At 46.6% G+C, this 24010-nt stretch overlaps 1 pseudogene; it reads right to left on the bottom strand.

The window, feature by feature from the left end:
• Window positions 1-23372: 23372 nt before the first annotated feature.
• On the bottom strand, window positions 23373-23803 carry LOC144691366 (histone H2B type 1-B-like; annotated as a pseudogene).
• Window positions 23804-24010: the final 207 nt, after the last annotated feature.

Genomic DNA, 24010 nt, shown 5'->3' on the forward strand with positions numbered 1-24010 from the left:
GCAAGTTTGTGTCTTCAATCCTCTGGGTCCAACAGGCCCCACCGGTACTTCCAAATCATGTGACATTTCTTCCACGTGCGGTGCAGGCTCAAACGTAAATGATGACGGCATTCCTTCTGTGGGGCTGTCTCTCTTCTCCGGAGATGATCCATGTGCCATCTAATTATGCAGCCATTTACCAACACGTTATAGAAGAGAGGTCCTGTCACGGCATTCACTTCGCCTAATAGCCAATTGGGCCCATCTCCAAAGTTCTTCGCGAGGACTGTGTCTCCCACCGTGAAATTTCTTTCATGATTATGGCCATCATGTCTAGTCTTCTGGGCCTCTTGGCTTCTCTCCACCCTCCACCCGAAATTCGACTTGGTAAGAGTTAGATGGGTGTGGAGACGTCCCTTCGTTAGTAATTCAGTGGGGGCAATATTGGTTGTTATGTGTGGTGTCGTCCAGTATGTGAACAGGAACCGTGACAATCTGGTGCTGATGGAATCCCCATCCAGCTTTTTCATCCCAATTTGAAGGCTTGGCCTGGCTGCTCAGCCAAACCATTAGAGGCAAGGTGGTAAGGGGAGGTTTTGATATGAGTTATTCCGTTGAGGGTTGTAAACCTGTGGAACTCCTCACTGGTAAATGCAGTCCCGTTGTCTGACACGAGCGCCTCTGGTTCTTCAACAAGACAGTTTTCGCAATTTCTACTTTTGATTTTAAAATGCTGTCTCAGCCTATCTTGACAGTGCTGCATTATGTGACCCATTGTGGTGGCAGAAAAAGCATTTGATATTTCTGAAATGTCGATCACCTGCAGGCTGCCTGGATGCATTTCTCTCATTAATGTTGTGGGTTTTCACTGTAGTACTGTTGTTCTTCAATGGTCTGTAGATAATAGGCGTTCTCTGTCTTTCTGTGGAGTTTGATGTTTTTGTGCCTTTTGTTACTGGTCCTTCCCATCCTACAAGATGGACGGTGCCGCTTTGTGTATCTTTCATTGCCTCTGAGACTCTAACAGCATTCTCCATGGCTGTCGCCAATTCTAATGCCTTACTGATGTCTAGATTCGTCTCAGATGGCAATCACTTTTGAATAGCATCATTCACGATTCTGCATATCAATCGGTTCCCCAACATGTCATTAATTGAAGTTCCGAACTCACAATATTCCGTTAATTCCTTTAAAGCAGCTACGTAGCCAGCGATTGTCTCACCTGAAAGCCTATGCCTCGAATTGAATTTAAAATGCTGCATGGTGACTGAGGGCTTTGACTTCAGGTGGTTTTTGACAATGTTTACTAACTCGTTGAAAGGTCGGGGGTGGGAGGGGGCTGTTAGGTAACTTGAGGCTGCGGATCAGCCCATACGTTTTGCTCCCGCATGTGGACAAAAGAATTGCCCTCTTCTTCTTCTCCTCCGCGATGTCATTAGTAGTAAAGAAGAATGCTAGGCATTCGACGTAATGAGACCAGTCATCAGAAACGGGGTTCAAGATGCCCAAAGCGCAGCATACTCAATGGCTAAGGAGACTGTGCATTCAAACAGCTTCCAAGGTAGTGTCGAAGTAAAGTAGCTGGCTTACCGCGGCTTTCTTGATTGCCGTCAATTGATCCAGTTTATCCTCATCGTCAGTTTTATGTTTTTGGTTATCAGGTTCACTTTGTCCAGTGAACACGAGCTGCACCCTTGATATTAACACATTAGTTGGTGCTTGAAACAATATAGGCAGAGACCGATTAACAGAACAAATACAGGTAGTTTATTGGAACAAAGAACAGAGCACTAACACCATGGGCTGAATTTTGCCCTTGACGGGCGGGCGGGCCCAACCGACTCGGTGGTGGGCGGGCAGCCGATCGCCGCCGCTGAAACGGGCCCCACCGCCATTTTAAGTGGGCGGGCCAATTAAGGCCCGCCCAGTGTGATGTCTGGCGGGAAGCGCCATGCACTTCTTGTGCGGGCAGGGGGGGATTCCCCAAATGCGAGAGTGCACTCTTTCACGCATGCACACGAAAGAGCGCACATCTCCCTGAGACTAAGTGGCGCCTCAGGGAGATCGCTGAAAGGTTTTCAAACTTTAAAAATAGAAAAATTAAAAAATCATTAACATGTCCCCCTCATGTGACAATGTCACACGAGATGGGACATGTTAATAAGTGCACAAAACTTTAATAAACTTTTTAAAACCGACATGAAACCTCATCCCACCGGTGGATGAGGTTTCATGTTTTTTCAGAAGCCCGCTGGGGCTCCTGGCCTGCCCGCCAACCTTAAGGTTGGACAGGCAGGTTCTTTAATTGATTTAACTACCCTGTCAATGGCCTCAATTGGCCATTGACAGGTCGGCTGGTGGACAGCTGATTTCGCTGTCCCCCTGCCTTCCTGAAGATTTAAATGGGGTGGGATGACATCAGGGATTCCCCCTGACATCATCCCGCGTCATTTTTGCGTCGGTGAGCGGGCCCCGCCCCCTTCTCGCCAACAGAAAAATTCAGCCCCATGTGTGCTTCTTCAATCACCTCCAGCTCCAGGCTTACAACTACCCAAGGAGCTCGTGCTGTGTGTTGATTTGTCAATACAGTCACATGGTCAACTAACTAAATTCTCTTAAAGGTACATAGTGCTCCACTTTACCACACTACACATCAATTTTAACACTTAACCCCAAATGTAAATTTCAAATCCACTCTGTTTACTTGCAAATTAAAACCCACCATAAGGCCTCATTACAAATGTAAAGTGTTAGAATCATATCTCTCAAGGCTGTATTTTTCTTTTACAAAATGGAAGGACTTGGCATTAACTGTACATTGGATGCTAATCTCAGATTTTTTAATAAAAGTTCACCTAGGAACTGTCAGCAAACTGGCCTCTTCCAAGAAATCACCTTACCTATATGGTACTTGAGAAGAATTTGTTTGTTTGTTTTGAACTGCAAAGGACTTTAATTAGTGAAAAGATCGAAGACAAAAAGGCAATTACATGGCAGAGGTAAACCTTAAATTAGAACCTGTGGTTTTGCTTTCAACCTTGTTGGGGTACAAGCTAAGAAAGGAATACTACCCTGGATAGCTATCTCTCTACCTTGCCTAAAATTGTGTGGCTATCAACCTGTAACCAGAGACCCCTCATCTGAGTGCAACTAGTCTGCATTTCACCTGAAAAGCTGAGACCAGTTGAGAACTTCCAGACATCCACTGGAAACCTGTCTTCACACGAGGGAAATCCAGGTTGATGATGTCAAGACCCTGCGGACTTTATCATTTATTTTCAAAACCCATCTCTGTAGAGAGACTATCTGTTTTTCCTTTGTTTTTGTGTGTGTGTGTATGTGTGTGTGTTTGTGCTGGGGGAACTCTTTAGGAAGGGATAGTTATACTTCCCAGTTACAATTTTGTGTTAACCAGTATTTGCCACTTGTTAAAAAAAAAATTTGTTTTAAAATAAATTAATCATTCTGAATTTTTTTGAAAGAAGCCTGGTCAAAGTCTCTTTTCATCTGGGTACTTGAAGTATAGGTACACAATTGGCCATTTCAGTGAGAAAATTAAACATTTAAATTAATGGTACAACCTGAGGAGTAGTGGGGCTTGATAATCGCACACTCCTCCCATCCCGGCTGTAACAAAATGGATAACACCTTTACTCTTTCATTCCTTAGGCTCCAGACAATTTGACCCCAAAAACCCCTTCTTTGATTAACCCTGGACACACACAGACACAGCTTCCCTTACCTACACAGAATATATATATAACATAAAAATATATATAAAAATATACACATATCATCACACTGTAATCTCCCAAATGCCTCTGATAATATTTCACCTGCTTGTTTATCAAGAATCTATTTATCTCTGCCTTGAAAATATTCAAAGACTCTGCTTCCACTGCCTTTTGAGGAAGAGAGTTCCAAAGACTCAACCCTCTGAGAGAAAAATTACTTAGCATCTCTGTCTTAAATGAGTGACCCCTTATTTTTAAACAGTGACCCCTAGTTCTAGATTCTCCCACAAGAGGAAACATCTTCTCCACCTCGACTCTGTCAAAGCTCCTTAGGATCATATGGGGAGAATTTTCTCCCCATTAGGTGGGCCATTTGGGAGCAGGCACAGGTGGGCACGGAACCTATCGCTGCCCGCGATTGGCTCAGCACCACCATTTTACGTGGGCAGGCCAATTAAGGCCCACCCAGTGTGAAACGCGGCTCTCGAGGGCAGCGGGAGTGGGCGGGCGGCGGCGGGACTGCAATGACTGTCGGGTCCAATGGCGACCCGGCGGCCTGTTCGGATAGCGCGCTGGCAGCCTTGCAAAGTCTGTTCATCATGGCCAGTGGAAGGACTCCCCAGAGCGCTGCTGGTGCGCAGGCCAGGCAGGAGGGTAGGGCAGCAGGGCACTGTGTCCCTTGTTTTTCTGATGAGTGCCTAGCTGCCCTCCTGGAGGAGGTGGCAGCATGACGCAAGGTCCTCGTTCTGAAGGATGGGAGGTGGAAGCCCCCCCACCTGACCAAACGTGACTGGGAGGAGGAGGCAGAGACAGTCAGCTCCCATGATGTGGTGCGACGCATGTGGGTCCAGTGCCGCAAGCGATCTAATGACCTCCTGCGCTCGGGAAGGGTGAGTACCTTAACTGGCTTAACCCAGCAGGTAGGCTTTCTCCCCTGCCCCCCACCCCCAACTCTGAGTGCAGTTACATCATTGAATCCTTCACGGCAAGTATCCCTCTCTGGGTGGGCCAGCAGATATTACCCATGCCTAGTTCACCCTGAGTTGTGCTGAGATGGGTTCTGCACCCGCAGCATGTGCGACACTGACACCCAGAGTACTGTTTTGGGGGCTACCTCAAGGGTCTGCACCTAGGCACAGTGCTGGAACTACAAAACGTGTCAAAGTCAGGCTGCTGACGTGCTGGGAGGGGAGCTTCCAGGTGGCGGGGCACCCATCCATCTGCTGGTCTTTGCGTTCCACATGCTTGTGCATCCTTGCTTTGCAGGGTTAGACCATGTGCTGGTAAATGTGATGGAGGCAGCATGTGGGCAAAGGGGGTTCAGCCCTGGCTTCTTGGTGTGAGTGTGCGGCAGCTGCGGGGTGATAAAGCACTGGAGCCTTGCAATGTCCCACTCTGGTTGGGGTGGCAGGGATATGATGGGAATCCAGGTACAGGGTGGACTAATCAATGCTCCTCTCTCCTTTTCAGGAGAAGACACCACACAATGCCACCGAGCAGATGTGGACTGGCGGAGGCCAGGCCCAGTTGGCCATCGTCACCAGATATGGGCAGGAGGTGATGGATCTGGAGAGGTGCCATGTGCCCAGGTCCACCGGTGGCGATGAGGCGGGGGTACCTCGGGGAGGTATGTTTGCCGAGCACTGAGATCACCATGTGTGTCCCAGCAGCCATGGCAGTGCTGAATGCTCAGTGATTGAAGTTTGTAACATGGGTTGACCATTGATTATGGAAGGATCAGTGCATACTGATCCGGGGGACAGGGATGCACATTGACATTGTCTCCACTTTAACTAATCAAATGTCCTTGTTCTTCCTTTCAGTATCAATGGATCAGAAGGTGGCAGAGGGGCCACCCCTCACAGCTGAGGGCCCTGAACAATTGGATTCACCAGCATCACACCATCTCTGCCAGGCAGGCACCAGCGCAGATACCAGCACCTTGGTGGGAATTAGATTGTCGGCTAGTGTCCCGGGGCATGGTGGTGAAGGCATTTAACACTCGCTTGAGGTGCGGGCGGAGACAGAGAGTGGCCATGGCGCTAGCAGTCGGAGAACGGCTGGGGACCAGGCACATGCTCGGTTGGTGGCTGATGATGCGCTTCTGGAGTCGTCCATGAGGCAGCAGACACTGGAAGTGTGGCAGGGTCTGTGGGAGGATCTGGTGGAGATACATAGGCAATATGTGGCATGGTGCCCGTGCTGGAGGAGTCCACACAGTGCATCACCGATGCAATGAGCCTCATGGCAGAGCATCATGCTTCCCCCATGGAGAGAGTGGCAGCTCTCATGGACAGGTTCCTCCAAGAGAACAATCAGGGCCTCCTGGGGTTGTGCTTGGACCTGCAAGCCCTCACAGCGGCATTGACCTCAGCTGGTCAGTGCCAGTGTGTGATACAGTTTGGGCACCAACTATCCCAACTTGGTGCCCATCCATCAATGGTGAGCAGGGAGGTTCGAAGTGACCTCACGTCAGCGCACGATCTGCCTGTTGTTTCTGCGGGCTCCCCTCAGGTCACTCTGGATGAGGGCAACAATTCCTCTGCCCCTCTGCCAGTGAACTTGGGATCCGTTGAGGCTGCAGCAACTGCGGAGGTGCCAACCGTGGAACTGGCCGCTCCATCCCAGACGGGGCCATCAAAGGCTCCATGGGCCAGAGGACGGCCGCCAAGGTCATCGGGGCCAACAGGACAGCACAGTGAGCTGGCAGTCTCAGATGCCAGTGCCAGTGAGGGGGGAGCACCAAGACGTAGCACCTGCAAATGTAAACTTAAAGCACCTTAAACACACCACAGATTTCTTACTGGTGGTTTTATGTTGACCCGCTATTAGTTCATGACCACTTGGTGTGATGCGTAACACCTTTGTAATTATTGTTTTTTGTGCTTCATTTTGTTAAACCATTAAATTTTGATATGTGAACATGGCTCAGGGTGATTCCTTACTTCTGCAGGTGGACGAGAACCCATGATGTTATGAGTGACTTGTTTGTCATTGAGCTTGATTGACAAGGCACATAATTAACGTTCCTAACCAGGCAAATTTAGCACTCAGGTATTGAGTATGGAACCTGCAGCCCTGGTTTGTGTTGAAGGTCCATCTGTGGTGGACTAGCTGAAGGTTCGTTGGATTAAAGCCTCCCGGGTGTCCCTGCTTCCCTGGAGATTGCCCGGGTTGCCGTCTATCCCTCAGTGTTCTCCTGTGTGTGCTCATCCTCGCTCTCATTACTGGACTCATCGTGTGCATCTGGAGCCATTGCGTCAACATCTTCTTCCTCCACTGCGTCTCCCCTTTCCAGCGCCAGATTGTGGGCAGCGCAGCATGCAACCACTATCAGCCACACATATTCTGGGGGGTACTGGAGTGCGCCCCCTGAATGGTCCAGGCATCGGAAGCGCATCTTGAGAAGACTGATGGTTCTCTCCACCACAGCCCTTGTGGAGGTGTGGCTCCTATTGTACCGCTGCTCAGCTTCTGTTCTTGGATGGCAGAGAGGTGTCATAAGCCACCTTCTGAGGGGATAGCCCTTGTCACCCAGCAGCCATCCATCCAGCCGGGCTGGAGCACTGAAGAGCCCCGGCACCTGGGAGTGTAGGCATCGTGGGAGCTGCCTGGGTACCTTGCACAGACTTGTAGAATCAGCATCCTGTGATCACACACTATCTGCACGTACATGGAGTGGAAGCCCTTCCTGTTGATGAAGGCACCGGGCTCACCTGCTGGTAGCTTGATGGTCACGTGTGTGCAGTCTATTGCACCCTGGACGCGAGGGAAGCCAGCAATGGCCGCGAAGCCTCTGGCTCGCTGTGTCTGGCTGGCCTCGTCCCAGCAGTAGTGGATGAAGGTCAATGCATGCCTGAACAGAGCGTCTGTCACTTGCTTGATGCAAATGTGGACAACTGATTGGTAGACACCGCAAAGATCACCCGCTGAGCCCTGGAAAGAGCCGGAGGTATAGAAGTTGAGGGCAGCTGTGACCTTCAATGCCACTGGCATGGGGTGTCCACCCACACAGTTTGATCCCAGGGCCTATCATCTGGCAGATGGAGTTCACTGTATCCCTTGAAAGACAGAGCCTCCTTTGGCACTGCACCTCAAACATATTGAAGTAGCTGCTTCGCCGCTTGTAAACCCTGGCAGCAGGATTGTGGGGTCTTCTGCAGCCCCTTCTGCCTTGGACTTCCTGTTGGTCCTGTGCCCCTTGTGCCTGCGCCTCTCCTCCCAAAGCTGGCTCCCCTAGAGGCTTTTTCTATAAGTTTCACAGTATCACAGTGTCTTTACAGTGCAGAAGGAGGCCATTCAGCCCATCAAGTAAGCATTGGCTCTCTGAAAGAGCATTCCACCTAGTCCCACTCCCCTCCTTTATCCCCGTAACCTTGCACATTCTCGTTTTTCAGGTAGCAATCTAATTCCCTTTTGAATACCTTGATCGAACCTGCCTCCACCACCCTTCCAGGAAGTTTGTTCCAGACTCCAACCACCCTCTGGGTGAAAAGAAAAATGCCCCCATCACGTTGACCCCTTTTGCCAATTATGTTGAATCTATGCTCTCTAGTTCTTGATGTTCTCTTGAGTGGGAACAGTTTCTCACTAATTACCCTGTCCCTACCCCTCAGGATCTTGAATACCTCTATCGAGTCTCTTTTCAGCCGTCTTTTCTCCCTGCCTCTCCAATCTATCTTCACAGCTACAGTTTTTCATCCCGCGAATCATTCTTGTGAATCTCCTCTGTACTCTCTTCAATGTCTTCACATCCTTCCTCAAGTATGGTGCCCAGAACTGGATACTGTTATTTGATACTGTCTTTAACTTTTTTAGTTAACCACAGATGGTGGGTCCTCCTCTTGGAATTTTTATCTCTCATTGGAATATATCTATTCTGTGTATTCTGAAGTATCCCTTTAAATGTCTGCCATTGCATCTCTATTGACCTGTCCCTTAGCCTCATTCATTCCCACATAACTGCCCTTATTTAAGTTTAAAATACTAGTCTTGGACCCAATCTTCTCTCCTTCAAACTGAATGTAATATTCAATCATATTATGATCGCTGCTACCCAGGGGTGCCTTCACTAAGAGATTATCAATTAATCCCATTTTGTTGCACAATACTAGGTCCAGTATAGCCTGCTCTCTGGTTGGTGCCAGAATGTACTTTTCTAAGAAACTGTCCCAAAAACACTCTATGAACTCTTCATCTAGGCTAACTTTGCCCATCAGATTTTTCCAGTCTATATATAGATTAAAATCCCCCATGATTATTGCTGTACCTTTCTGGCAAGCTCCCATTATCTCTTCCTTTATACCCTGTCCTATCATGTAGTTACAATTAGGGGGCCTGTACACCGCTCCCACAAATAACTTCTTGCTTTTATCATTTCTCATCTCAACCCACACATCTATATCCTGGTTTCCTGAACTTAGGTCATCCCCCTCTAATGCATTTAAACCATCGTTAATTAGCAGAGCCACCCCTCCACCTTTTCCTAACTTCCTGTCCTTCCTAAAAGTCACGTACCCTTCAATATTCAGATCCCAACCTATGTCACTCTGCAGCCATGTCTCTGTAATGACGATCAGATCATATTTATTTATTTCTATTTGCACTGTCAGTTCATCTGTTTTGAATGCTATGACCATTCAGATACAAAGTGTTTAGTTTTGTCATACCAACATACAAACATACGAAATAGGAGCAGAAGTAAGCCACTCAGCCCCTTGAGCCTGCTCCACTAATCAATAAGATCATGGCTGATCTATTTGTGTTTTGAATTCCACATTCCCACCGACCCCCGATCACCTTTGATTCCCTTGCCTGACAATTGTCCTTTTATCATTTTTGTGACCTTTAGCCTTGACTGCTTTTTTACTCTTAGATTTGTATTCTCCGACCCTTCCTGTCATGTTCTGTCTATCATTTCTGTGGTAAATTTGGTTTTATCTAATGTGTTGTATACCTTTAAGAAGAGTGTAATAAAGGAAGATTACATGATCTTGTGTAACCAATAGCAGAGTAGCTTGGGTTAACTCTGTAGTTAGTTAGTAGTTAGTTGGAAGTCAGTAGTCTGCAAGTGAGCAGCAGAAGTATGTAGATAGAGTTTGGTGTAGAGATACACATGTGTAGCTGCTGAGTATCTTGTAAATAAACAGAATGTGTTCCACCTAAGAAGTGTCTGCAGGACTACTCTAACTAAAGTACCAACTTGGTTACTCCACAACAAGTGGCAAGTGGGACTCACAAGTCACAGCAATTTCCAATATTAATACTTTTCTATCTTACCTTTGGCTTACCACATCATCCCTAATTTGATCCCTTGCCCCCATTAATTGGTATGAAGCCCTCTCTTCCTGCTCTCCACTTGCCTGGATGAGCCCAGCTCCAACAACACTCAATTGGCTTGACACCATCGAGGAGAAATCAGCCTACTTGATTGGCACCCAATCCACCACAATGAATATTCACTCCCTCCACCACTGATGCACAGTGGCAGCAGTGTGTACCATTTACAAGATGCATTACAGCAACTCACTAAGGTTCCTTTGACAGCACCTTCCAAACCCACGACCTCTACCACCTAGAAGAACAAGGGCAGCAGATGCATGGGGACACGACCACCTGCAAGTTCCTCTCCAAGTCACATACCATCCTGACTTGGAGCTATATCATTGTTCCTTCACGGCCACTGGGTCAAAATCTGGAATTCTTTTCCTTACAGCACTGTGGGTGTACCTACACCACATGGACTGCAGTGGTTTAAGAAGGCGGCTCACCACCACCTTCTCAAGTGTGATTAGAGATGGGCAATAAATGCTGGACTAGCCAGCGAAGCCCATATCCCATGGACAAATAAAAAACAATTCATATTTATTTGATGTTGATTTATAATGCAGAAGCTTTAATAATTATACATTGAATGTTACTATGTTTCTTTATTTGCTGCTTTGTTTTTGTTGGCATCTGGGGTCACGTTAATTTTCAAGTGTTAAAATGGAAAATAGGTTGGGAAGCACTGTTGTAGAATGTTTCTTTCTCAATGGAATATATCTCTGTTGAGAGTTTCAAAATACCTCCTTAAATGCCTGCCACTGCCTCTCTACCATCTTATCTTTTAACCTATTTCCCAGTCCACTGCAGCCAACTCTGTCTTCAAACCTATGTAATTGTCTTTTTTTACATTTAATACACTAGTTTCAGACCCAAGTTTCTCACCCTTAAACTGAATGTGAAAGTTTATCATGTTATGAACATTCTTGTCCAGAGGATCCTTTACAATGAGATCATTTAACCTTGTCTCATTACACATGAGCAGATATAAAAATAGCCTGTTCCCTGATTGGTTCCAGAATATATTGTTTTAAGCAATTGCCCTGAATACATTCTATGAACTCTTCTCCAGGAGTACCTTTGCCAATTTAATTTGTTCAATCTAAATGAAGATTAAAATTACCCACAGTTATTGCAGCTCCTTTCTTACAAGCTCCTACTATTTCTTGATGTATAATCTGTCCTACAGTGTAGCTACTGTAAGGGGGTCTATACACTATTCTTGCCAGTGACTTCTTTCACTTGGTATTTCTTATCTCCACGCAAACTGATTCTACATCTTAATTTTCAGAGCCGCACGAAAATAAATAAAGCCAGAAGAAGAATTACTAGATTAAGAGAAGAGGAAAAAGAGACAGAAAAAAAAGTAAGAAATAAATTAAATACATAGAATTTGACTTTTAAAATCTCTAAGAACAGTTCATTGCTTGAGGGAATGAGATTCCACAAGTTTCAATTCTTCCCTTTCTTGCCAGAGAGGTTGATTTGTAATGCAATAACAATTATGACATCAATACAAGGGCACTTACAATGTTACTTCACTTTCAGTGGCATGTTTATTGGGCAATTAATCTGAAAATCCAGCACATTCTTCAAAATAATGAGAGGCTATGTGCAAATTCAATAATGAGGCAGCACAAATTAATCAACAAATTCTGGAGATTCACAACTCGCATGGCATCTCTTAATCCTGTGACCTTGCTGGTGACTTTGCACATTGATACCAATGCGTATTGTTAATCTCCAATTATTTTTCCAACAACATCCAGCCCATTGAAGCCATATTATATTTCTTACGCTGCATGTATGCTGTTGACAGTGTAAACACAGCACCAGACCATAAGTTTCTGGAAGAATTTTGCACTAGTTTCTTCTGAATACATAACTGAATGCAACATCTATATATGATTTTTTTTCTATGTCACTATACATGTTGTACATGATGCTGAAGGTAACTGGACCAGTAGGTGCTTTTACCACATGTCATTTTCTATATCTTGATTTTGATCTGTTATGCTGCTATAAACATGCACCTTTGTCAATATTCACTCAGAATATTAGGCAGATTGCAGATCAATTGGGAGCTGTATTTCTCAACATATTTCTCACAGCCATTGCTATGAACACAGATCTTTATCAACAATTAATTGTTTAAGGAATATACATGATTAGCATAGACAGTAGGTTTCCTTCCCTAAAAAGCAATAGTGAACCAGCTGAGTTTTTACGGTATCTCTATGGTTTGTCGACACCAATAACTTTTCAAAAGAAACCAAATTTCCCAGTGACCAACAGAAATGACTGAAGGACAAGATTTCATGTTTTAAGACTTTTATTGTAACAACCAAACTCAACTTAACATAGATCAAACATTACTTAACAGGCAATTAATACACAAAGGAAAGAGGGCTTTTGCATTAATTAAATGTAGTTGAGATACATCTTACAACCCCATCTGCCACATTTCTGGCAGATATCTAGCATTACACAAACAAATCCAAAGTTTCTACAGTAGCCTCACTTCTTCCTGCTGTGCTAGGTTGATGCTTTCAGAGTCCTTCGAAAATTGCTGCACTCAAACTGAGTATTACAGATTCAGCTTTCACCAGCAAGGCCCATCTCCTTGTTCCTTAAATCTACAAAAGTCCAATTGGTTCTTTCCCCTTCCTTTCAAAGAGAAAGCCAAGGGCAGAGTTTTACAGTCCCTCACCTTGGGTTTGCAGGCGGAGGGCCCGTAAAATTCCCAGGGTGGGCATCCCACCACCCTCCCACCCACCCCCGACCTATCAAAAATTTTACATAGGGTATGTGAGGCCTAGGGAGGCCTGTCTGCCCTCAACCCAATTGAAGCCATTAAGTGGCTCAATTTTGAGGCTGGCAGGAGGAATTGGGGCAGGGGGAAGCCCAGAAGGTCACCCTGATCAAGCCTCAGCAAGAAGGGAGGGATTGCCTCCCTCAAGAGCTCCCTTTCCAGATACGGTGCCACGCCAAGGTCTAACATTCGTCGGTGCTCCGTTCTCCTGGCCTTTCCATCAAGAAACCCATCTCCCCACACCCCTCTCCCCTCCACTTACAGGCTTCACCTCACCTCTCTTCCATGAGACTCCCACACTTACTAGGTCTAGGATGCCAGGACCTAGAATCTGGGGACTGTTTGTAAACCCAGACTGGCCACTGCTGCTGCTAGGACTACAGATCAATCTCTGCAGTTCTCTGCAGTGGGACTTCCCCACTATCACTCGAGCAGAAGCTGCGGCTCCAGCCAATTAATGCTCCTTGGAGTGTTAAGTAGCTGTAGGGCTGCTGTAATCAGTGGGGAAGCTTTCCCCGCTGACTCTTTGGGTGGTGGGGTAGGAAACCCCACTATCCGGAAAATCCTGCCCAGCTCTCACAAGCATCTTGCTTGGGCGTTAACACCAAAAACAGTTCACCCTGTTCCCACATCAGTAGCTTTTTTATTTCCCTCTCTGCATTTCAAAAAGCAACTGCTCCTTTACTGTGAGCTATTGTATTCAGATGTGAATACTGTCACTTGATTTCACTAGTTTGCTGTTTGAGTTTCTTCCCCCCTGGCAAACAGATCACATGGGCCTGTCTCCAAGTTGAGGTGTTTAGTATGACCAACACCCTCCTTTCCAGAATGTTCTGTTTCACCTGAAGTTAAATGAGACATTTTAAAACATAACTGACTTGTAAGTCCAGCACATATAACAGATCAACTCAGGATCCCATGACAGCATTTGGGCCCCGATTATGTTTTAGTCCAGGCCTTTAATCTGGGCTAAGATATTTGAATTTTACCAAGTCAGCTAATGCAAAGTGATGTATCCTGACAAAAATGGAAGTGTGATTCTTTCAGATGAAATAGTAGAAGAAGGTCCAGTCTACATAGCTTTCAAATAGCAAAAGCCACAACACAGTATTGGTAGATCACAAATAATTAATAAAACTTGAAATTAAATACTAAACAAAATCCTATGAGCCAAAAAATATTTTTATCAATAGACTGATGAATTAAAGACTCTTTTATGTTTATTTTTGGAAGACATCCTTACTTTCGTGTTAGGCAACTAAGGAATTCAACAGGTTTGTCTAAACTGCCACAATTTAAGCAATTTGTCATCCAAGTTCTATTATTCACAAACTGTACAATCTTCCAACAGTGAGTCACCACATTCTAGCTGCTAGATTCTCGTGCAAAGCTCATGTAAAATGAAGAAAAGAGTCAACCATATCCAGGGCTGAATCAATGCTTGTTCATTTAATTAAACTGAGGGGGTGGAGTGGTTGCACTCACACTGAGAAATCACTGTCATGTCATCCGCTCTCTGTAACATGTAAATAAGTGCAAAAAATTGTTAGCTATTTCTTTTTTAAATAATTTTTCAGGATGTGGGCATTGCTGGTGACACCAGCCTTTATTGGTCATCCTAGTTATGCTAGAGAAGGTGGCAGTGAGCAGTCTTCCTGAATAGCAGAAGTCCTAGTGGTGAAGGTGCTCCCACAGTGCTGTTAGTTAGGCCAGGGCTTTGACCCAGGGACAATGAAGTAATGGTGATTTGTGACTTGGAGCCACTGCTGTTCTTGACCTTTTAGGTGGTGAAAATTTTTGATTTGGGACTTGGCAACATTTTGCAGTGCATCCTAGAGATAGCACACACAGTAACCACTGTACACAGGTGGTGAAGGGAGTAGAACTTGAAGCTGGTTGGTGAAGCACAGGTCCATTGGGCTGCTTTCTCCTGAATGGTGATAAGCATCTTGAGTGTTGTTGCAGCTGCACCCATCTATGCAACTGCAACATTTTCCATTATATCCGTGACCTGTGCATTGCCAATGGTGATTTGGAGAATTAGAACATGAGCCCCATGTCACAGAATACCCAAACTCTGAGCTATTCTAATAGTCATTACATTTATGTGGCTGTTCCCGTTGAATTTCTGGTTTAGTTTCCTGGAGAGTAGCAAATTTTAGTTTTGGAAATATGTCAGTGTGAGAATGGATGTTATTTTTAAAGTATTTTTGGGGAATAGAGTCTAGTCCTGCTGCTCATGGGGGTTAAGTTCCCGCAATATCTTGCAAACAGTGAAATCAAGAAGTGGGAACGTGTTTTTGAATGGGATTCAATTAGATCTGTTCCAGCCATGTGAGAGCAGTACAGGACACACCAGCAAAAATGTGGTGCAGTACCTGTATAGGACAGATGGGGGAGCCTCTGAGCATAGCATCACCACTCTTGGCAGGAGATTACCGAAGCATGCAATGTGCACTGATTCCTTGAATTCTTTCTCAAGGGTTAGTTAAGAATTATTGGAATGGGAAAACTAGAGGACAAGTTGATAAAACACATAGGCATAGAATTAGGTTCGATGCTCGTGAAGATTTAAAATTGAATAGAGCGGTTATTGTAGCCCTGGACACTCCGTCATGGCTGCCGTCTCCCAGGGAGAAGAGAGAGTGGAGAGAGAGAGAGAGAAGGAACCACAGATAAGCGAGCATTGCTCATGCGCTGGGCAATGCTATCAACAAAGTAAACAGCGCAGATAAGTGAATTCGCGAACAAGGAAGTTGCGAATGGCGGGACTTTACTGTATTGTGTTATTCTGTAAAGAAGGCTGGCCTCGGGCGTGCTCAGTGGTGTGAGCGGACAGTATGGTGAAAGCTCAGAAATCGGTTTCACAAAGTTGTGAAACCAATTTGCAATTGTCCACTCAGCCCGTTGGAGGGGGGTCATGTTTCCCGCCATCGGATATCGGGAACCTCGTTGTAATACATCTGCATATCATTATAAGGCCAGCCTGCCAGAATCATTCCCCCCACAACCCGCTGGATCATCCGCCCACATTGGCATGATTGCACGCCGATGTAATTCACAACAGCACATATAAGGCGTGCACTTGGCGGGCTGCACTTTGAAGAGAACTTGAAGGTGAACGCACAGTAACGTGTGAAGTGCTTGCGATGGTCACCTGTTGGACTTCAATGTTGAGGCCCTTTGGGGGGGAGGGGCAATGGTTGCCCTGCGGTTGAGATGCATTGAAGCGGGGGGGGGGGGTGGGGGGGGGGCAAGGGCTGTCCTGCAGTTAAAGGTATTGCACAAACACGAGTGAGGGGGTGGGGGGAGGGAAATGGCCGCGCATTAGGGAAACCTTGTATAAAGTGACCATTCCTCCGCAGCTGAGACAGTTCTGGTGCAGCTAAGATAAAAGCAAAAAACTGCGGATGCTGGAAATCCAAAACAAAAACAAAAATATCTGGAAAAACTCAGCAGGTCTGGCAGCATCTGCGGAGAGGAACACAGTTAACGTTTCGAGTCCGAATGACCTTTCAACAGAACTAAGTAAAAATAGAAGAGAGGTGAAATATAAGCTGGTTTAAGGGGGGGTGCTGCTACATTGACATGCTTGGAGTCGGGTCTCTAACTTATCTGCCCACTCAAGCAACACAGAGGCATAAGTGCCACCAAATGCTCCAGAACTTTTCACCCCTCAGGCACAGACTGCAAACTAATGTGCATTTTAGTGGACTGCAGAACAGTTGAATGACTAGGCACAGTCTCCTTGCTAAAGTTGGCCATGGAGCAGTCACTGGTGGAGGCGCTCACAGCCCCTTGCAATGTCATCATCCTGGTTTGGACCAGTCTCCCCCATGGGTCAAGCTAACAGTGCAGCTTTGCAGTGCGGGTTAGGAGAATGCCTGTACCTGAGCTGAGAGCACAGCATGCAGTCCAGTGGGCAAAGCTGCTGCCAATCGGTCAGGTGGAGTGGGGCGGAGGTGGGTGGGGTTTCGGGCAGCCAGGCAGTGCACTAATCTCTGGCACCAAAGTTGTGGCCAGCGCTCTCCGGGTTGCATTAAGGGACCGTCAGACTTAACCAAGAGAGATTCTTAGTACACCCAAGCTAACCCACGCATCTCTCTCTTTCGTCTTGCAGTAGGAGTACATCAGGAGCACAGAGCCTGGTGACCTAGCTGTATGGCTCGTGGCGTACAGAGAGTGAAGATGACAGAGAAGAGAGCAAAGGAGGCACCTGGCGGCACAGATGGAGGAGCAGCACCCTCAGGAAGAAGGGGTGGTTGGGGCTCCCACACAAGCCACTGAAGAGCCACAGTGAGCCATGACTGCCCGGCACCTAGCTAGACCCAGGGCCTATAGACGCTGCTTTTCATTCCTGCAGATGACCGAGAACCAGTGTTGCCGAAGACTGCACATATCTAGGGAACTGGTCGGTCACATCTGCCAGCTACTGCAGGATTTGGCATCACGGGGACATGGAGGGCATCCACTGCCAGTGGCCATGAAAGTGACCGCGGTGCTCAATTTCTACGCCAATGGCTTCTTTCAGGGCTCCACAGGTGACCTCTGTAGGATATCACAATCCGCCACCCTCAAATGCATCCATTAGGTCACGGATGCCATCTTCGCAAAGGCACACAACTATGCACATTTCGCCCAGGACCAGGAGAGCCAGGATTCAAGAGCGATTGGATTTGCCCAAATCTTGGGTTTCCCACAGGTGCAGGGTGCCATCAACTGCACTCACGCGGCTTTTAGATCTGCATTGTAACAAGCGGCCAACTACGTCAACCACAAGGGCTTCCATTCATTGAATGTGCAGCTGGTGTACGACCACCACAAATGCATCCTGCAGGTCTGCGCAAGGTTTCCAGGGATTCTCCATGACTCCCACATTCTCAGTCAGCCAAAGATCCCTGACGACTTCCAGGGTCCACAAAGGCTGCAGAGATGCCTCTTTGGGACAAGGGTTACCCGCAGAGGATGTGGCTGATGACAGAGAAGGTATAACAAGGCTCCTGGCACTGCAATGGAGAGAGGAGTTGGCTGAGGAGGAGATGGAGGAGCTGGAGGTCTCCTCTGATAAGGAGGGCATCAATGGTGATGAGGGTGAGGAGGTCCTCGAAGGCATCAATGATGGCGATGAGGCCTTCACACGACATCCTGGACCAAGTCCCCATGGTGGCCTCCATCCTACAGGTGTTGACCTTAGTGCATTAGCATGCCGGCTCTATCACTTCAGCCTGAAGATGGATGGACTCCTCCATCATGCCTTGCAATCTGAGGAGTGTAACGGACATCCCTTCCTGATGTTCCCAAGCTTGCCTTTGCAGCTTCAGCAACTGAGGAATGACCAAGTCCAGAAGCTCGTTATCTGGACTCAGCAAATTTCTGGCCTCCAGTTTTCCTCTGAGTGCTAGGGTCCTGGGAAATCCCAGCCACTGCCTACTGTGGATCAGAAAATGTGATGTGCTCACCAGATTGTGATCCCGAGGCTACTCTAAAGCTAGGTCCCACTGAGGTGTGTGTCTCTGTGCTAATGGAGGGCGAGTGTGAGTGCTGTGACGCGGCTTCAAGGAGGGTGCCTTCAGATTCCTCTTCAGAGGTTTCTTCAGGGTTGATTAGAGGCCCTGGGTCATGGACTCTGTCGGCTGTTTCCCAAATGTTCCTGCAAAAGCAAGGAGAGATAATTGATGCATGGCAGTGGCCTATGAAACAGGACACAATACTCATGGCATGGTTGTCTGATGGATATTGCACTGCTGGATCCTCACTTTGTAGAGCACCACCGACTTCACCACCAATACAGGAGCGGTCCAGATCCGTGAGCACCTTGATTTCACACATTCCTCCTCCAGCCTGTGACCTCTCCCTTTTGCTGTGTGCCAGCTTGTCCTGCATGAATAGAGTTAGAGTGTAAGCAGGACAATAACTATGCCTGGCATGCGTGGATCGTGAGTGGTCCCATGGGTGGGTTGAGGACAATGAAGGTGTGTGTGAGAGTGTGAATGGTTATATCCCTTGAACTGGCAGTGAGGGAGGTCCATGTAGATGTGTGATGGGTTTGTGAGTGTGAGTTGAGAGTAATGAGAAGAGTGACTTACCCTGGCAGAACAGAGGAGATCTTTTTGCTCTTGCGGCACTGGGTGGCTGTCCTCTTTTACAGGGCATTGGCGCTGACCACCACTGCCAACACCTCCCAAGCCGGATTGGTGATGCCGCTGTCCCTTCTGCGGCCAGAGTAGGGGTAGAGGATATCACAGTGGGCCTCCACTGCATCCAAAAGGCACTCGAGGGGCGTGTCACTAAACCAGGGGGCTGCAGTCTTTTTGCCTTTTTTGCCTTTCAGAGCTATCCTGACTTCTGTGCAGCAGTCGTGGGCTGGAAGCACTGAGAGGTTTGCGCTCGGCTACACTTTAAATATGGCACCTGGCATGATGAGGCATCGAGGTGATGGTGTGGTGGGCGAATGAGAGCCTAACAGCTTCTCTGTGTCCAATTTTTAAAAGTATTGACTGAAAGTTCATAATATGACGTGCCTGTACTGGGCATGGCATTATATTTTTTTTTTAAATTAAGGAATGACTGCTGAAATCGGAATGCAAAAAAAGTCCCCTGAGTGATTTGATTAAAATTCTGTCAAGTGCGTTTGCAGTGAGTTATTCACAAGGGGCAACATCTTAACACTGAAACAAAAGCCCAAGTAACACATCTGACTAGTACTAAAGTTTCTCAATTATGACATCTGGGTTGTGAAGGTTCTGCTGATCATTGTTAGCCCTAAAGGAGTTCCTCGGTGATGGATTCTGTAGCCAGTCACAGCTGAGAGATGCTGGGCTGAAGACATCAAGGTTGACTCTTCAACTTTTTTTTAATATATCTGTTTTCTTTCAGTCAATTAAGAATTTCTTAACTTCTTAGTGGAAAATGGAGGTTTGCCTGAGGTGTTTTTAATATGTAAAAGCATCTAAAAGATGCTAAATTCAACATTTTTCAACAATATGCCAGCAATAATCTCATGATTTACATTATTAATTAGTGTCCAGATATAGAGTCATGATGTACAATCTCAGGCATTTGAGGCTGAGGATCCAGGTGTATTTCTATACCATTGGTACACCTGGAAGTTCAGCTTGTTCCCATATCAAACAGTAAGAGCCAGATTATTTCAGGGCTCTGCTGCTGCCCTCTGTGGTTGCTCACTGCTGCATCCACACCATAACAGATACCCTCTTCTCATGGGTGGCTGACTTCATCAGATTCCCCATGGATGCAGCCTCCCAATCAAAGAGGACAGCAGATTTTGCCACGATAGCCAAATTCCCTCAGGTGCAGGGTGTGATTGACTGCATACATGTTGCCATCAAAGCAACGATGGACAAACTTGACAGGTTTACAATGGTGTGCTCTTTGGAGCTGGAAAAGAGTGTAAACCAGTCGCTTTTAGAATTGCATAAACTGGCTACAGACAGGAATGACCCACATCTCTGTGACTTCCTGGAGACCCACTACCTGGATGAACAGGTCAAGTCTATCAAGCTATTAGGAGACCATGGAACCAACCTGTGGAGAATGGGCGCTCCTGAAAGCGGAATGGCTGAGCACTTATTTGACAAGCACACCTTGGGTAAAGACAACAGCTGAACACCTGAACTGTCTATCCCTTGCTGCTTGACTCTGAAAAGCTCAGTGCATGTTTAACTTATATTTGTAGTCTGTCAAGTTTTCACACCATCCAGTTATGTAATTGATTGCCACCATAAACTTGAATGGGTTTGATTAAGCTATATATTGGTGGATTATTGAAGTGTACTTGTAGAAAATGTTCTTTGGCTTATCTCCAAATAAAGCAACTTGAACAGGGAAAAAAAAAATAAAGAAGGAAGGCCTACCATTCCATCAATGTCCAGCTGGTGTGTGACCACAGAAAGAACCTGTCTGTGCATGTTTCCCAGGCAGCTACCAGGATGTCTTTATACTTTATAGTAATATGTCTTTATACAGCTTGTAATAGCTACATGCTGCACAACATGGTACAGCAAAGAACAGTGATGCATGAGGAGGCAGAGCTCAAAGAAGGCCCATATGATCGAAGGGGGAGGTATCACCTTGCAAGGAGAACACGCCGATGACATGCTCCCCGGTTGCCTATGAGGAGGTGAAGTCAGGCTGCTCACATCCTCGGCTCAGTGGCTATGAGGGCGGTGGCAGTCACTTTATCATGCGGAGACCAGCAAGGGCCCCTCCTGCAACTGCACTGCCTACGTCTCTTCAAGGGCAGCCATCATCCCTGGGGCCTGCATTGCAGATCTGACAGAAGGGCCAGGGAAGCCTGCAAACAATGCCAAGGCACTTTAAGTGAAACAGAGGGATATTCTTCCTCAACAAAATAAGTTTATTGTTGGGAATTTTCTCAGGGGTTATCCTGATCAACTGTCGTAAATTTGGTGGAAATTTAGCAAAAACCCAGTTTACGCATCAAACTGGGGTTTCCACCAATTTGTCACTGAAGCAGTAGTGGTCAATCTGGAGAACCCCTGAGGAAGATAATGTTTACTATGTGCAACTTTCAAGAATAAGAATAGCGCATTCTGCTTCCAGACTTTACTCATTGAGGGTGGCAAACCTTTACTTTGGTATGAAATTATGATGCGTGCCCCTCTTAAAACTGAACATGTCTACATAATGCAATTATACAGAGCTGTGTTCATTTTTATGTGTGTAAAAACCCTGAGACATTTACATTGTACTTTAGGTATCACCAGTGCAAATACCTGTGTTTAAGAGTTATTATGGAAGAAAAAGAAAATAATTTCCAATATACAGAAATTCATGACCTGCCTGTGTCTGTTGCTGCAGAGATAGGCAGCACACAAACTTGGTGCTTCTTCCTCATTTACCTGATGGTAGCCCTGGTCTAAATGAGGCCCACACTGCTGGCTGTCTGAAAATTCAGCAGGGAGTCACTGATAGAACATGGTGCAGCCAGCCTGCTCTTCTTAAAAACAGTCTGTCCCTCTTAATGAGAAGCTGCACTGAACTACAGGAGGCTGCTGCTGAAAGCTTCTGCTGCAAATCTAAACAAGGAAAGCAGAATACCAGGGCAGAGAGAGGGTTATCAGCTTCACGGATGGGAGACTGGAGGCCTAAGTCATGGGGGTAGACAGGAAGAGAGATATCAGAGGCAGGGAGGCTAGGGAGAACAATCCTTTGGAAGAGATTTAGAGCAGGTAGCCAGGAATGTCAAATCTCAGCGTCAGGAACTGAGGACCAGATTAGCAGTGCCTTGGGTGGTCAAGGTCAGTGAATGCGTTTTCACACAATATCTCCTACCCAGCTCACCAACAGCCTCTCATATCATTCCACACCTCCATCAATCATTCATTAGCACTCCTTGGCACTCAGGACCCAGGCCTAACATCCAGATGCTCCATGTCACCCTCACATACATTACAATGATGCCAGCATTGCACTCAGCTCTCAATTCTACATGTCTAGCTATTCAGCCATGGTAGGGACATCGCTCAAATACATTGCAGGATAATCACTGATACTCTGCCCTCCTTTTTGCAGGACACAATAGAATGGAGCAAAGCAGAACTGGCAGGAACAAGGATGCCCACATCTCCCGAGCTCTACAGAGGGGAAGGTTCTCTGCATCACGCAGCCAGCTGCAACAGGCCTGTGTCATCTGGTACCACTGAGAAAATGGAATGGAATGGTATATTTGTGTTTTATGCCCCTTTTTAACTCTTTCATCATTCTGTCAGGCTTCATGAGCAAGTTGCTGATGGTGTGACCATGGATTGTTTGTTTTCCTTCCCAGCTCCCTTCCCACATGCCAACCTTTCCCTTTCTGATTTCTGCTTTCAGATACCCAAAAACTGTCACCTTCCCAGCCATGACACTGAAGCAGAAGGAGAGATAGCAACAACACAGCACTTATGAAGAGCCCCCCTCACTTAATCTGGCACACCAGCTCAGATACTGGCATTGCACATGCCTTCAAGTCAAGTATAGAGGTGGGATCAGCACATGGTGAGACACTGGGTATAAATGTGCTGCACTGAAGCCAGGGGGAAAAGATAGTTTGTGTGCCAGCTCACCAGAGTGTGAGGTTACAGATAAATTCTGCTACAAGGAACTCTGAAGGGGCCCTATACAGAAGAGGATACACATTGAGATGGTGGGTGCATTGGTTGGCTTGATGGTTGACAGCTTCCTTTCACTGTTGGGGAGCATGGAGTGGTCTATCTCCAAGCTGGCAGCAGGCATCAAGTAGATTTTCCCCTCTAGACAGTCTCTGCCCATTCCCCTGTTGTGCTGTGGACCCAGAGGCACTGCAACTGCAACCCCCATACCAGTTGCAGCTTTTGTGTGGACAGGCCACCAAATCTTCCTGTGAGGATGTAGCAACACTCCCTGCTAAATCCAAGAACTCACCACAACACCTCCAAAAGCACTCCACAGTACTACCCGAAAATCTGCAATAGCAGAAGTTATTCTAAATTACTTTACCTGCAAGTTGGGTGCCTGGCCCTTTAAATATCACTATTTGCTGGGGTTTTTTTTACAGCAGATCTTGTCGGGCTGGTGTACTTAGTTACTGCCTTTGTCCCCTCTGACAGGGCGTGCTTGGCCAGTTCCCTGGGCAGCAGCAGGCGCACGGCGGTCTGGATTTCCTGGGAGCTGATGGTACTGCGCTTGTTGTAATGGGCCAGGCGGGAAGCCTCACCTGCAATGGGCTCGAAAATATCGTTCACGAACTAGTTCATGATGCTCATGGCCCGGGAGGAGATGCCGGTGTCCGGGTGAACCTGCTTCATCACTTTGTAGATGTGGATAGAGTAACTCTCCGTCCTGGCTCTTTTCCGTTTCTTGCCGCTCTTTGGCGGGGCTTTCTGAATGATTTTCTTGGCACCTTTCTTGCCAGCTCCTGCTTTCTTGTCCTCTGCCATGATGACTTTAACCTTCAGAAGGCCCCTCTTCAAGTGTGCCCCAGAACTACTGCTTTTTTAAAGTTTCCAGGGCTTTTCTGCTGAAGTTACAGCAGTCAAGCAGGAAAACTTTGGTGGAAATACAACAGCACAGTATTAAGAACTAGTTGCAGATAGAATGATTGGGATTCTTTGACAATTTTTAAAGAATATGTTATTGTGTGAAATAAAATGGCCTATGT

Source organism: Cetorhinus maximus, chromosome 2 (assembly GCF_964194155.1).
Source record: "Cetorhinus maximus chromosome 2, sCetMax3.hap1.1, whole genome shotgun sequence".
Lineage (NCBI taxonomy): Eukaryota > Metazoa > Chordata > Chondrichthyes > Lamniformes > Cetorhinidae > Cetorhinus > Cetorhinus maximus.